General features: G+C 37.6%; 1 protein-coding gene across 2 annotated transcripts in view; it reads left to right on the forward strand.

The window, feature by feature from the left end:
• The first annotated feature begins 1,570 nt into the window (after positions 1-1,570).
• LOC109416625 (putative fatty acyl-CoA reductase CG5065) overlaps positions 1,571-12,841 on the forward strand; it is a 30,721-nt gene continuing 19,450 nt past the window's right edge. For both annotated transcript variants that reach the window (XM_062858665.1, XM_062858668.1), the window contains exon 1: positions 1,571-1,882. The gene's annotated coding sequence lies outside the window, so the exon portion shown is untranslated. The remainder of the gene's footprint in view (positions 1,883-12,841) is intronic.

The following is a 12,841-nucleotide window of genomic DNA, read 5'->3' on the forward strand; positions in this document are numbered from 1 at the left end:
GGGTTTTCCCTCTTTCAAAATTTAAAGTTAAAATAAATAATAAAGTATAGCCACAGACAAACAGACGTAACTCTTAGAGGAAATTCATGAAATACTTTTGCCCTATGTCATTTTCATGAGCTCACTGTCACCTGTTCGTAGAACCGCGCGAGACATTGTCGGTCATGATGGATTTCGAATTGACGTTTGTTTAACACGCACATTACTACACAAATCGCCTGGAATTTTCGTTTGCATCATTCAGCAACGTGTACACTGGCAAACGTCAAAGCGATCGAACACTAGCGCATGTACTAGGGATGTAATGTCAATAATGAGTAGAAGATGTAATGTTTGTTCTGTGAAGAGCTATATGACATTTCTCATCAACTGTGACAACAACTCTTATAAAACTTTGAAATTCGTATAACCCACGACTAGATAGCAGGCTTGGTTCCAGGAGAGGTGTAATATCATATAGAAAATTTTGTAATTCACTCTAATTATTTAAATAGTGAAAAATTAGAACCAAAAAAAAAGTTACGTTATATCGAGGTAAAAGTTACGTTATATCGAGTTACGTTATATCGAGGTTACGTTATATCGAGGTTACGTTATATCGAGGTATGACTGTACACAAATCGCCTGGAATTTTCGTTTGCATCATTCAGCAACGTGTACACTGGCAAACGTCAAAGCGATCGAACACTAGCGCATCTGGTGGAAGGATCGCGCAAATCAAATTAAATTTGAATTGATCGTTAAATGCATGTGCCAAGCCGTTTGGAAGAGTGTTTCGTCTGTTTGTCTGTGCTTTTACGTAATCGGTTATATACTTTCAAGTATTGATACAAAAGTTACAGGTAGGTTGAATTTTGACAATAAAAATGCAACAAGACAAACAATTATATAGCAAAAAATACTTAAGTTCAATCATGCTGGTAAATTTTTTCGTCTTGATGCATTTTTATTATCAAAATTAAACCTATCTGTAGCTTTTGTAACAATAGTTATCACTGAACTTTTTTCAAAAGTTTTTGAAAATTGAAATGTTTTGTAGTTCGTCACACAAAAATGAAAATTATCGGTTGAGAATCAACTGAGATATGGCAACCTAAAGTTGACTAGTTTATTTGCGAAAACGGCTTTGATGCATTTTTATTGTCAGATACTGTAGGTAGTAGGAGAAAAAACATGATTTTCCATATTTCTGATTAGATTATTGAAATAAACAATTTCTAAAATAGAAAATCCCATACGAAATCCCGAAACGGTTTTTACCATAACTTTTTCTCCCGGTATATAGAATTTTCACCCCATATAGACATTTTCTAAGATATGAGTCATTAGTGGATATGGGATAGACCACATCCCATATATTTTCAGTATTTGTTTTAAGAAACATATATTTCTTATTCCTTGATATTATTTTATCTTTGAACTACAAAGCTGAAATCTATCATTTCAAAAACCCATTATTTGAGTTAAATCACTCACTTGTGTATATCATCAGACAAGTTTGTTGGCACGTATAACCGTGTATGTCTGTACCTCGCTAACCTTGCTGGCACTATGTCTTGATTATGACAGACAGATCCAGTCCAGTGCAAATTTTGGAATGGATGGTTTGATGTTTATTGGATAAGAAGTCTTGTGTGAAATATAATTGTTTTATCATTTCTTGTCCTACATAATGTGTTTAGGTAAAAGTGGATCGAACAGTTAAAATGTAACATTCGTATAGTCTTAAGTAGGATTTTCTGGTTATGGAGGTGACCCAATATCAGTGAAACATTTTCGTTGGAAGTTTTGCTCAATTTCGCATATGATTAGATTATTGCACTAATCGAGCTGCTGCACCTGTTTCGTGAATCTATTAAACTGTATAATAGTATGTGACGTGGTAAGTAAATAATTAGGATAAAACTAGCATGGCGACTATCGAATTTTGGAAATTATATTTCACATGTATAGGATTAATGTTAGATCCTGAAAATATTTCTGATCAGTTTAATATCCAATAATCTATATTGAGTGAATAATAGTTATTTCACACTAATATAGGTAACTTCACCATAATATTATGGTAGTGTGTCTCGCGTATAAAACTAGGTCAAAAGTGATGCAAAGGCAAGAGAAATTTTTAGTAATTTTACATGTTTTTTCATTCCCTGAAATATTTTCTCGATACATGAAAGGTGTGTTTCGCTCGATCCTTCAATTTAGGATCAATTTAACAAAACAGTCCTTTTGGCAAGCTGTCAATGCATAGTGAATACATGTGCACTTGGAGTCTGCGTACCAACGTCCTGAAGTGACTTGTACCACTTATTTTCGCTTTCACTATCAATGATAAATGATTTATTGAGCATGGATATATCTCAACCTCAATTCAAAAAGAAGCATCTCTTTCAAGTGAGCCATTGGCTAAATGTGTTGTTTCGAAATAGGTACCGTTCCATAATTTCATCTTATTATATATTTCTTGTGTTGGGCAATCAAATTATAACGCCACATTAAGCGCAAGCTCCTCGCTACGCTTCGACTTGCAACAGTATGGGTATGTGAGCGCCTCAGTAGCAGTGATTCTCAACCTATCGGCGAAGTGTGATTGATGCTGTAAAACGAAGGGATTTATAGTGAAGGTGTGCGGTTAACATTTATTAAGTGATTGAACAAAAGATTTTATAAATGTGCAAATGTGGGAAATGTTAAGTCTTATTCAAAAAAATATTTATCGCCTTCAATCCTGGTACGATGTTGGGGTAAATATGACCCAGACAGGCACGCTGAACATGCACTACACCACCGTGCTGCGAAAAACCTAACATCTTAGGAGTGTTAAACCAATCAAATCTGGAGCTCGATTTGAATAGGTCGTACGTGCTTTTGTCGATTAAAAATTCGATCAGTTAGATTCGCTTATTATAGCGAAAACCGTTGAAATTGAGCAAAGTTTATACATACAGCAGAATCCTCACAAAACAGGCTTTCTGTTTCATCATTAAAAGTTTGCAAAATATCTTCCATATTGCTACAATGACTAAAATAAACTGATCGAATTTTATATCGACAAAAGCACATACGACCTATTCAAATCGAGTTCCAGAAATGCTTTGGCTGTTTACCTACTCACCGCAAAATCGTTGAAAGTAGGGTAAATCGCCAATTGTTGCACACCTTAAAAACTCGCCAATTGGCTTCTTCCATATTCTGAATCTACGCGTCAAACTGGCGATTGGCGATTCTCTATATCGCAAAAATACTATATGGTGATTGTTTAGTATCTAAGTAAATTTCTCAAAGAGGAATACATTATTCGACAATCTATTTACCTAATAGCGAATGTGCTCAATTTCGATGACCGCTTGGGTGCCTACATTTTTTTTTTTCGAGAAAAGTACAACAGTCCTAAGTTTCTTTGTTAAGGCTGCGCTGTCATGAGCCTCTGGGCCCGCCTCTGCTGAGATGTCCGGCTGGGCTCCTTGCAAATTTCATTGTCGCCCCTGTGTAGAGTGTAGCCGACAATCGCTCCCGAATTTCTATTGCAATCGTCTTTTGATGACATCGGCGATGAAGCTTCGGGTTGGAGATGCAATGGGCTACCTGTGTAAGGTGCGTTAGTTGATCAGCAAGAGTAAAATCATTTTATTGTGTATGGCGAAAAGCATCTAAAGTCAAATTTTTCTAAATGAAAACCTTTTCCCGAAGAAAAAATTGGTAGATACCAAGCGGCCAACATGTACGAATTATGTATGCAGACATCTGCTCAGCCGTTTAGGGCTCTGATACACACGAGGTTTCACTGGTGAACGGCAGATTTCAAGTACCGCCAGTCGGGGTGACATTTGTGCCTGGGGGATAACTTTGGTCCAAAAAATCAAGAAAGATGTTTCGCTCAAAAAAACTAACATTGATTAAAGTGATTATCAAAAATGGATAGTATGTGGTAAATATAGCTTGCGTTGAAGAAAAAAAGTCACATTTAGTTGATTTTCCATTAAGAAAAAGTGATGTGAGTTTTATGGTTAGGCGTACTGTACAATATCATTGTTTTAAAATGCCTAGTTGAAAACAGCTGGACACCAGACTTACAGTGTCGAACAAAACAATAAGAACACCGGTCCTATTTCACACAAATTGGCCAAGTTTGACGATATTGTACTCGGTTTTTATTGAACCGATTTGGCTGAAATTCTGACAGCCGACATGTAATTTTGATTTGTATTAAATTGCTTGAGTTCTGTTCACTGCTTCCAAAGTTACAGATATATGGTGCGACAAAAATATAACACCAGATTTTCATGATAGTTATTTGTGGTTAATTCAATAAAAATGTTCCCAGGTTTAAATGGGATTCCTAATTTTAGTACTTGTTTATCAATTATCAAGTATCAGATATTCTCATATATCCTTTGGTAATATCAATCTGAAAGTGGTCCTATTATTTTGTCGTTTCGTATATCTGTAACTTTTGATGTAGTGAACAGGACTCAATCAATTAAATGCAAATCAAAATTCACGTAACTCCATGGCGACTGTCAAAACTTCAGCCAGTTCACTAGAAACCGAACATTACATCGTCAAACTTGGCTATTTTGTATGAAAAATGGATGGCGGTTTTATTGTTTTTTTTCCGACACTGCATATCTAATGAATTGCTGTTTTTAAGTGTACTTTTTTTTTTTTTTTTTTTTTTTTTTTTTTTTTTTTTTTTTTTTTTTTTTTTTTTTAGGTGTACTTAGCAGTTGTTAATATGAGTTTTCTTGGTTTTGTATGCTATTTTGTAAGAAAAACTTATTTCTTCGAGCTGTAGTACAAATAATTCATTTTGGGGGTTAATTTTGGGCCATATAAAAGCAATGGAATCAGCACGAAAACGCTACAAATGTGAATTAAAACAATTGAGAGTATTTACATACAGCAATCCTCGGTTAGACTTCTTCGTGCATTCATCGGTGGGAATCTTTCTAGCAATCCTCATTGGGAATTCTTGGAGAATCAATTTCAGGTAGGAATTCCTAGAGGAATTCCCGGTGATAATTATAGGAGGAATCTTTGGAGGCAATTCCTGAAGAAATCTGCGGTGGAAATTCCTGGGAAATATCCGGAGGGAATTCCAGGAGTATTATCGATACCGGATACATCCGGAGGGAATTACTGGATGGATCCCCGGTGAAAATTTCTGGAGGAATCTAAAATTCTCACTGGGCAAGTTCACCACTTTCTTCCTAGAAACCGTCAGCAGTTTACCTCGGGGAATTCTAAAGTAGATTCTTCCAAGAATCATCTGGTCATTTTTCCCAGTACCCATGAGCCAATAAATTCAGCACATGGGAAGAGACTCAATGAGTAACTCCTTGAGCTTCCGAAAGAATGGCCATGAAGAGAAGTTGAAACCTCCTTCCATCCGACAGCCCTACTGGGAATTTCCCTAGCAAATGCCTTCCGAAAATCTTCAAGTAATTTCACTGTATTGTATTTTTTTGTGATGGTAACAATGGTAACATCAGGTGAAAGTTTTGACAAATCCTGAGCAGTGGACTGAAATTTTGGGCAACTGTTATGCTGCAATGGCTGTCAACAAGAACAGAACAAATCCCTCAGCACATCGTAAAAAGCTGGGTTCAGGATTCTTCTGAATTTTTTTTTCAGGATTCTTCTATAGATTTCCCTATAGTTCTTCCTAGTATTCCTACTGAAATGTCTCTTGGTATTGCTTCAGAAATTTCTCTTGTGATTTCTTCCCTGACCAAGATCACGGGGGTTGACGGTATTAAAGTGAAGGCGTTCCATTTTCTCTGTAGCTCAAGTACGATTCGGGAGACCGTGGAAGTAACGGAATCCCACTAGTCCACCCCCATACACATCCTTTCAACAATGTTGTCCGGAGTGATATATCTACCACATATCTCCAGCATACTCGACTTTTGCTCCACGAAGCGTGGGCATTCAAAGAGCACATGCTTCGCGGTCTCATCGCAGTCTACGCATTCCGGGCATGTCCGAATCTGTGCAGATACCATCTAAAGTACCCTTGGCCTGGCAGAAATTGTATCAAGTGAAAATTCAGCTCGCCATGGGGCCGGTCGTCCATTTAGACACGCTTGTTATGAGCCTGTGTGTCCACCTATCCTTGCTGGAGGAATCCCATTCCCTCTATTGCTACTTCAGCATAGACGGTATTCTGGTGATCCGCCATACCGTAGTATGGAGACCGCTACTTTCGCGAGCAGCTTACGCTTGTTCGAGACTATTGCCGAGCTATTTGACATTATCTTTGACAATGCCATTCCCAACAAACATTTTTGCTTTAAAGTAGATGAATAAGCTGCTGTTAGGCTTGATTTTGAAAATTTTGGCTGAATAAGCTGTTATTCAGCTGTCATTGTTACTTGGGTTATCGCCATGCTTGCCCTTTTGCAGACATATTCTACGTGGCTTCTGAATTTCAGCTTATCGTCGATCATCCCCAATTGCTTCCGTGAATGCCCCACACAATGCATACGTTTGTGTGTGCGTGACAGTAGTTTGACACATTTACCATGGGAAAACCGTCAAAAAAAAAACGCAAACCTCGACGGAACGGACGCTATGTGCTCCAGGCTTTAGAGTTAAACCCGCCCGTGGTGCCCACTGCCTGTTGTTCAGACTTGCGGTTGTTTACCACCACCACCTCCGTTTTGTGGTGCGCGAGTGCCAACTGTCTCGACCTCATCCTCCACTATGCCATTGTTGTCAGTTCCACTTCCTCTATCGACAGAATCAGCCCAGTTTAACCAGCCGGGCTAGGATTAGTAGGTCTATTTTATTTTTCTGGGTTTCAGAAGCAGCAAGTTGTTTGCTTATCCATCGAGGTGGGGCTGTCGCTTTAGCTTCCGATGGAGGAGCATTTCATATTCATCCACTAGATACCGAAACAGACGCTGCTGAGCCGTACCTCCTCAATCCAGCTCAAAACTGAAGGACAACAGTCCCCAGAAACTTGCGAGGATCAAAGCTATGCCGGACACTCCTTCCAGGTTGTCGACTCTCCATTTTGCAGCCCAAATCTCGGCCCAAATACAACTGAATGTATTCGAGAAATACATTTAGGCAATACGTTGACCGGCCCCTATGTATTTTGAAAACTACCATTTGTCTCAATGACACCTTCAAACAGATATTTTTTGCCAAGCTCGCTGCTGTAGAACAATATATAGCGAGGTGTGAAAAAGCCTATGACATAGAAGAGTTGACTTGAAAGACTAGACCATACAGATTTTATAATTTCAAACATGAAGTTGATAAGTGATCCTAGTTTTCTTTTCTATATTTCTGTCCATCACTATTAGTACAAAGGAAAATCTTTGGCAACTATGTCTACTTCGGTTTTAGCGCATTTTGTTTCATAGGTAACATATTGTAGAATGTTCGGTTATTCGTGCATCAGTACATGATGTTTCATCTTATGCTCCGTGGATAAATTAGCGGAAGTGATATCCACTTATCGCATTTCAAGATCACGAGGATAATGAACTGTATACGTAGAAGTGCTAATCATATACTTACAAGCGGCAAGTAATCATTTAATTAACGCCAACAAAAATTAGCGCCTTTCAAGTCAACTGAGGAAATATCTGGCGATTTTAGGTAGAAAATCTCGATTCAACTTTTTTCATTATTAGTTAGGATCAAATTTCATCAAGTAAGTCTTAGGATTCAAAGAAGTCTTAGGATATGCAAACATATAAACCTTCTCAATTTCGTCATGTTTCATGTAAAGCTGTCTTTCGAAATGTCTTGCTAAATTAATATCGTTGTTAAAAAAATATTTGTAAGCAACAACTGCCATCTTTATCAGCTATTTAACCCTTCAGGACGCGCGCCGTTGTAAAAAGTACAACACCACCAAAAAACCTCGCTCATCGTACACAGTGCAAGCGCGGCGCAGTTTCAGTCAGTGTTGGCAATACTCACTTGCAATGAGTTCACTTGCTAATATCTCAGTTCAGAAGCATGCTATCAAAAAATTATGCTTCAAGGACTTTTACGTTGTAGTTCTATCTAAAAGTTTGCCGAATAATGTAAGGGTCGAACACGCATACGCTGCCGTAATTCTGCAAAGAGACGTAAGCCCCATTCCATTGACGTCGTTTGGGATATATCTAGTAAAATAATAACATTGTGGTATGTCTGCTATGTAAGGGTGCAAGATCCAGTGGTAATCTATCATCTATGGAAGAAAACATCTAGAACGACCCAGATTTAGATACATAATAACCAAAATTGGGCCGAAATATTCAATGTCGCTTACGTCACTTTGCAAAAGAATGGCAGCAAAGTCGTGAAAGAGATGTGATTATAAACTATCACAATTAGAAGCGTGAGCTGAGCATAGTTTTCCTTGCGCCTCACACTAGCGCCTTCTGTGGGTCTAGTTGTACAAAACTATTTTTTGTGCGTTTGTCAGATGGTGGTACGGCTATAAATAAATCGTTCAACGTAGTTCGTCTGTTTCACTGTGCAGAAAAAAGGTAGTTTCTTCAGCGATTCTTTTATTTCCTCTTATAGGGTGGAGCGGGGCAAGATGGGCCATAACTTTGTAAATACAAAACGAATCGGTATGTGTTCGACCTCTACTCGTAAATGCGTTAGTAAACTATGTATAACGTTGAAAGAAAAATCATAAAATACAAAACAAGCTTTTGGATAAGCAATTTTCAAAAATTACATCTATTTTGTCTCGGGTTTTTAGTACGGAGCAAGTTCGGGGTAATGGCTCCCAGTGTTCAAAAACGGATTCTTATTCTTTAATCCGTTTTCTGAGCACAGCAGACTGGAAACTATTATGTTGGTACTCCGAACCAATATACCATAGTCGCATCCTCTGAGAAAGGATGTTTTCACCGAAAATCGGCAATATACAACAATGCACGGTGACGTCATGAATAAATCGTTCTCTTAACAGAAAATTATAAAACAACAGGACAGGACAAATTTGACAGATTCTGGTCCTGTTGCTTTCAAATTCTCTTGAAGAGCGAAATCGCGTTCGCGCGCAGTATACGATGAGTGAGGCTTTTTAGCAGTATTGTACTTTTTAAAACGGCACATTATTACAAGTTTTATTTATGTGTTAAATGTGCTATTTAAACTTGTAAATATTCTTCTAACAGGGCAAAATATATGTTCTGTGTTGTGTCCGTCCAAATGTGATGTCCTAGTTTATTACGCATTTGTAAGGTTCCACTATAATATGCTATATTTTAATACACATTTGTAGTGCTTCATTATATTTTTCGTAATAACATATCCCAAAGACCTAAAGGGTTATTTGTTATCTATCATGAAAACAAAAAAAGCGTACGATTTGGGCAACCATAAGACGACTTCAAATATATCTTTTACAAAAAATATCACAAATTTATGTGATAATTTTAGGTGCTCACTCCAATTAGCTGAAGTTTTTTACGAAACAGTCTAAAAGGTGACTCATCTTGCCCCACGTAGATTAAATGGGGTGTATCGCACAAGAAATATGGCAAAAAAAAAATGTTCGATAAGAGAGAATATTTGTTTAACATTTCTAATGCTTCACGTTGAGAACAGCTCGCTGACGTAGTGTACGCACACTCAATCCTGAATTGCCTTTTCGGTACTTTTTGAAGAAAAAGGAACAGCAGAACTAATCGATTTTACTGTGGCTCAGTACACCAGCTGTCAAAAACGTGTACGAAAGGTAAACAAACCACTTTTGCTGTGGAGCTTGCACAGTGGCGTCATCATTATCTCCTTCTCTTTTCCTCGTTCGGTCAATACAGCCGTCCTTGTCCTGAAAAAAAATTGAGGGCAATATTTACACATCGTTTGAGAATTTGTTTTGGTTAGGTTTTTGCTGCAAGCCTCTATTCAGCAATTCTAATTTCGTAAGAAAATTACCGAATACGGTATTTGAAATTAAATGTGCGATTTGGGTCAAAAGGACCCTAATGCACAAGGGAGAGGTGGTTAAATAAACGCCCTTAACTTTCGTAGATTTACGCTGGTGCCCTGAAAACAGCACTGGCCCGTTTCCCGCTCCACCCTATCAACGCGAAAACTGGATTTGACTGGAAATATGGAAAACATGGACTCCTCTTTACTTGCATAGCCTTATCCTATCCTAACCGTATGTATGAGTCATTCCTAATTCTGTCCATATCTACGATAACGTTTAAATTCACATCAAGATATAAAACACAATAATATGAATCGATTTTTCCCTGCACGCCTGGCAATGTCGTAACCGAAAGCTTTATAATTTGATAATAGTCTTATCATGTACTTGAGAAATCTCTTCGGAAGTCGAAGCAGAGAAATTAAACGGTACTCATTCAGTCTTGCTTACTTGAATCCGCCAAAATGCTATCTTATCAATCATATGCCCTGGTGTTTCCGCGATGAGCAGTCGCTAATGCTTTTCCTAATGCAAACGTGTCGAAATTTTATTTGAAGCCCGCCATCGTGGAACTTCTGTTGCAATCAATAATATTGCCACATTGGAAGGGAACATAAACAAATGCAAAAAAAGCCATTAGTAAATTACACTTTACAATGAATAATTGATTGTTATGCAGTGTATTATACTCATTGAAACAATTCCATTTAGCATATGGAAAAAAAGTTTGAACAAAATGTTTTCCAAGAGTCTCACAAGTTTGAACCTCAATTATAGTTGAATTTATATGAATATGCCAAGCTTTGTGAACCAAGTCCCATGTTTTATAGAGGGTGCGGGCACCGGTTTTGGCCGGTCTAAGGGAAATCATTTCTATAAAAATAACCAATAATCCAATAAAAACTACCAATGTGTTAAATGAAAGGTTTCGATCTAGGGGAAATTACCTATTCTCGGCCGTTTTGTTCTCTTCGTCTTTGGGGTTTTTTGAAACCTATTGAACTCAGAGTTGGTCTCTAATCCTTCCTAAGTAAGCTGAATTATATGGCCAAGTTTCAGGCAATTTGGCTGACAAAAACTCCCCAAAACGAAGAGAACAAACCTGCCGATAATACCCATTGTCACGCTATACTTTATTAGAAAAATTCAGAAATCAAGCAAATACTTGATTTTTGTATTAAAAGTGATACTGGTTAAAGCAGAAGCATTGCCGCAGTTTTGGCCATATTCTCAGTTTTGGTTTCTATTTTGGCCAATCACGTGTATTTCTTATGGAAGTGGCCAAATTAGAAGCACCCTGGCCAAAATAGATATATGGGAGCTGATTTTTTAAGGAAAAATATTTTTTCTTCCAGTTTTTAATCAAAATGTATGGTTTTCACAGTTGTAATCATCATATTATATTAGAATCTACTAGTAAAACATAAATTTATGCCGATTTAGATCGTAACAGGCTGAATACCGCACTTTGGCCAAAACTAAGGGCTGGCCAAAACTGAAGCTTCTCCCCTATATATTTTTTTCAATTCCGTAAAAAGGTCTTGAATACACAAAATTTGAATAAAAGATATTATTGGCTTTTGCAACTCCAATGATGGTAAAAAAATCAAATAACGGAAGAATACATTCAACAACAAAATAACATTTCAATCGACACTGAAAAGTTCACATCACAAATTAAACTATTCCTCTAGCTGTGCGCCATGTTTCATTTGAGCGTATTCCTTTCAGCCAGTTGAATACTTTCGAATCAGGATTGCGTTGATTGAGTTTGACGGCAACTTCCAAGAATTAGGTGGTACGAGACATTTTACGGAAATAACATCGTCCAATCCTATCATTCGTAACACTTCGTCGTAAGTAAGGTCATTGGCAATGTTGGTCACAAATAGTGATATTCTGCAGTCTGTTGAGAATTTTCGCTGGTGGCTGATCTACTTCAGCGGCGATGAGTATCCAATTGCTTGTAGATCACCTAAGAGCAAAGTATTCTTTTGGATTTCCACAGTTGTCTCGGGAAGGAGTGTCTTTACGGACGGTTAGATTTCTGGGGCATTCTGGTACCTGTTTTTTCTGCATTAGGGCCGATTTCTTCACCCTGGCTTAGGCGTTAAGCCAGGTTTAACTATATGGGTAAGCTTGGCTTACGAGTTAAGCCGAGGTGAAGAAATCGGCACTTAATGAGTTTTTCCCAACAAACAATCACTCATTTAACAGGCACCATTATGACGAATTAATTCAGCATAATGTTGAATAACATTTGAATTCACGTACAATCTATGTTCGGGTTTTGTTCACACAAATTTGGAGAAGTTATAAAGCATCATGCTGTGCACCAACTTAATTTTTTGTTGTTCAAAGTGTTTTACAAATGTATAAGAAAGTTGTTATTAAGCTTTGGCAAAAAGGACTGAACATAAATGAAATGCAAAAATGTTGAACTCTCACGAGAGTAATTATTTGCTCTCATGTTGAGAACACCTATTATGAAATAAGAATTACATATAAAATTACCTAAATGCGGATTTGAACTCGAGACCTGTCGATTGCCAGCCGCATGCCTTCCTATCTGCGCCATCCTAGAGATGGTGAGATGCAGCACCCAAAGCAAAACATAATCTTCCCATGACTCAATGATGATCACTCCTGAACTTGTGTTCAGCAGTGGTGAATTAGCACAGCACGTGGTAATCAACTGAACAACGCCTTATACTTCAACAGCCCAAAACACGTGTTTTCCATTCTGATTTCGCTGTCAGTATTTTTTATCGCACGGTGAGAAAACTTGTATCGAATGCGGCCAACAAGTGTTGTTACTTATTGAAGATATTGTTTCCAGACGTACTAATTGCGAAATAAATGTTTTTATTTTTATTAGGCCGGAACAAATCTCATTTTCTTCTTTTGTCACTTTGGTCATTGAGTCGTCAAGGGGGGGTATGA

The sequence above is a fragment of the Aedes albopictus genome, chromosome 3 (genome assembly GCF_035046485.1).
Source record: "Aedes albopictus strain Foshan chromosome 3, AalbF5, whole genome shotgun sequence".
In the NCBI taxonomy this organism is placed as follows: Eukaryota; Metazoa; Arthropoda; class Insecta; order Diptera; family Culicidae; genus Aedes; species Aedes albopictus.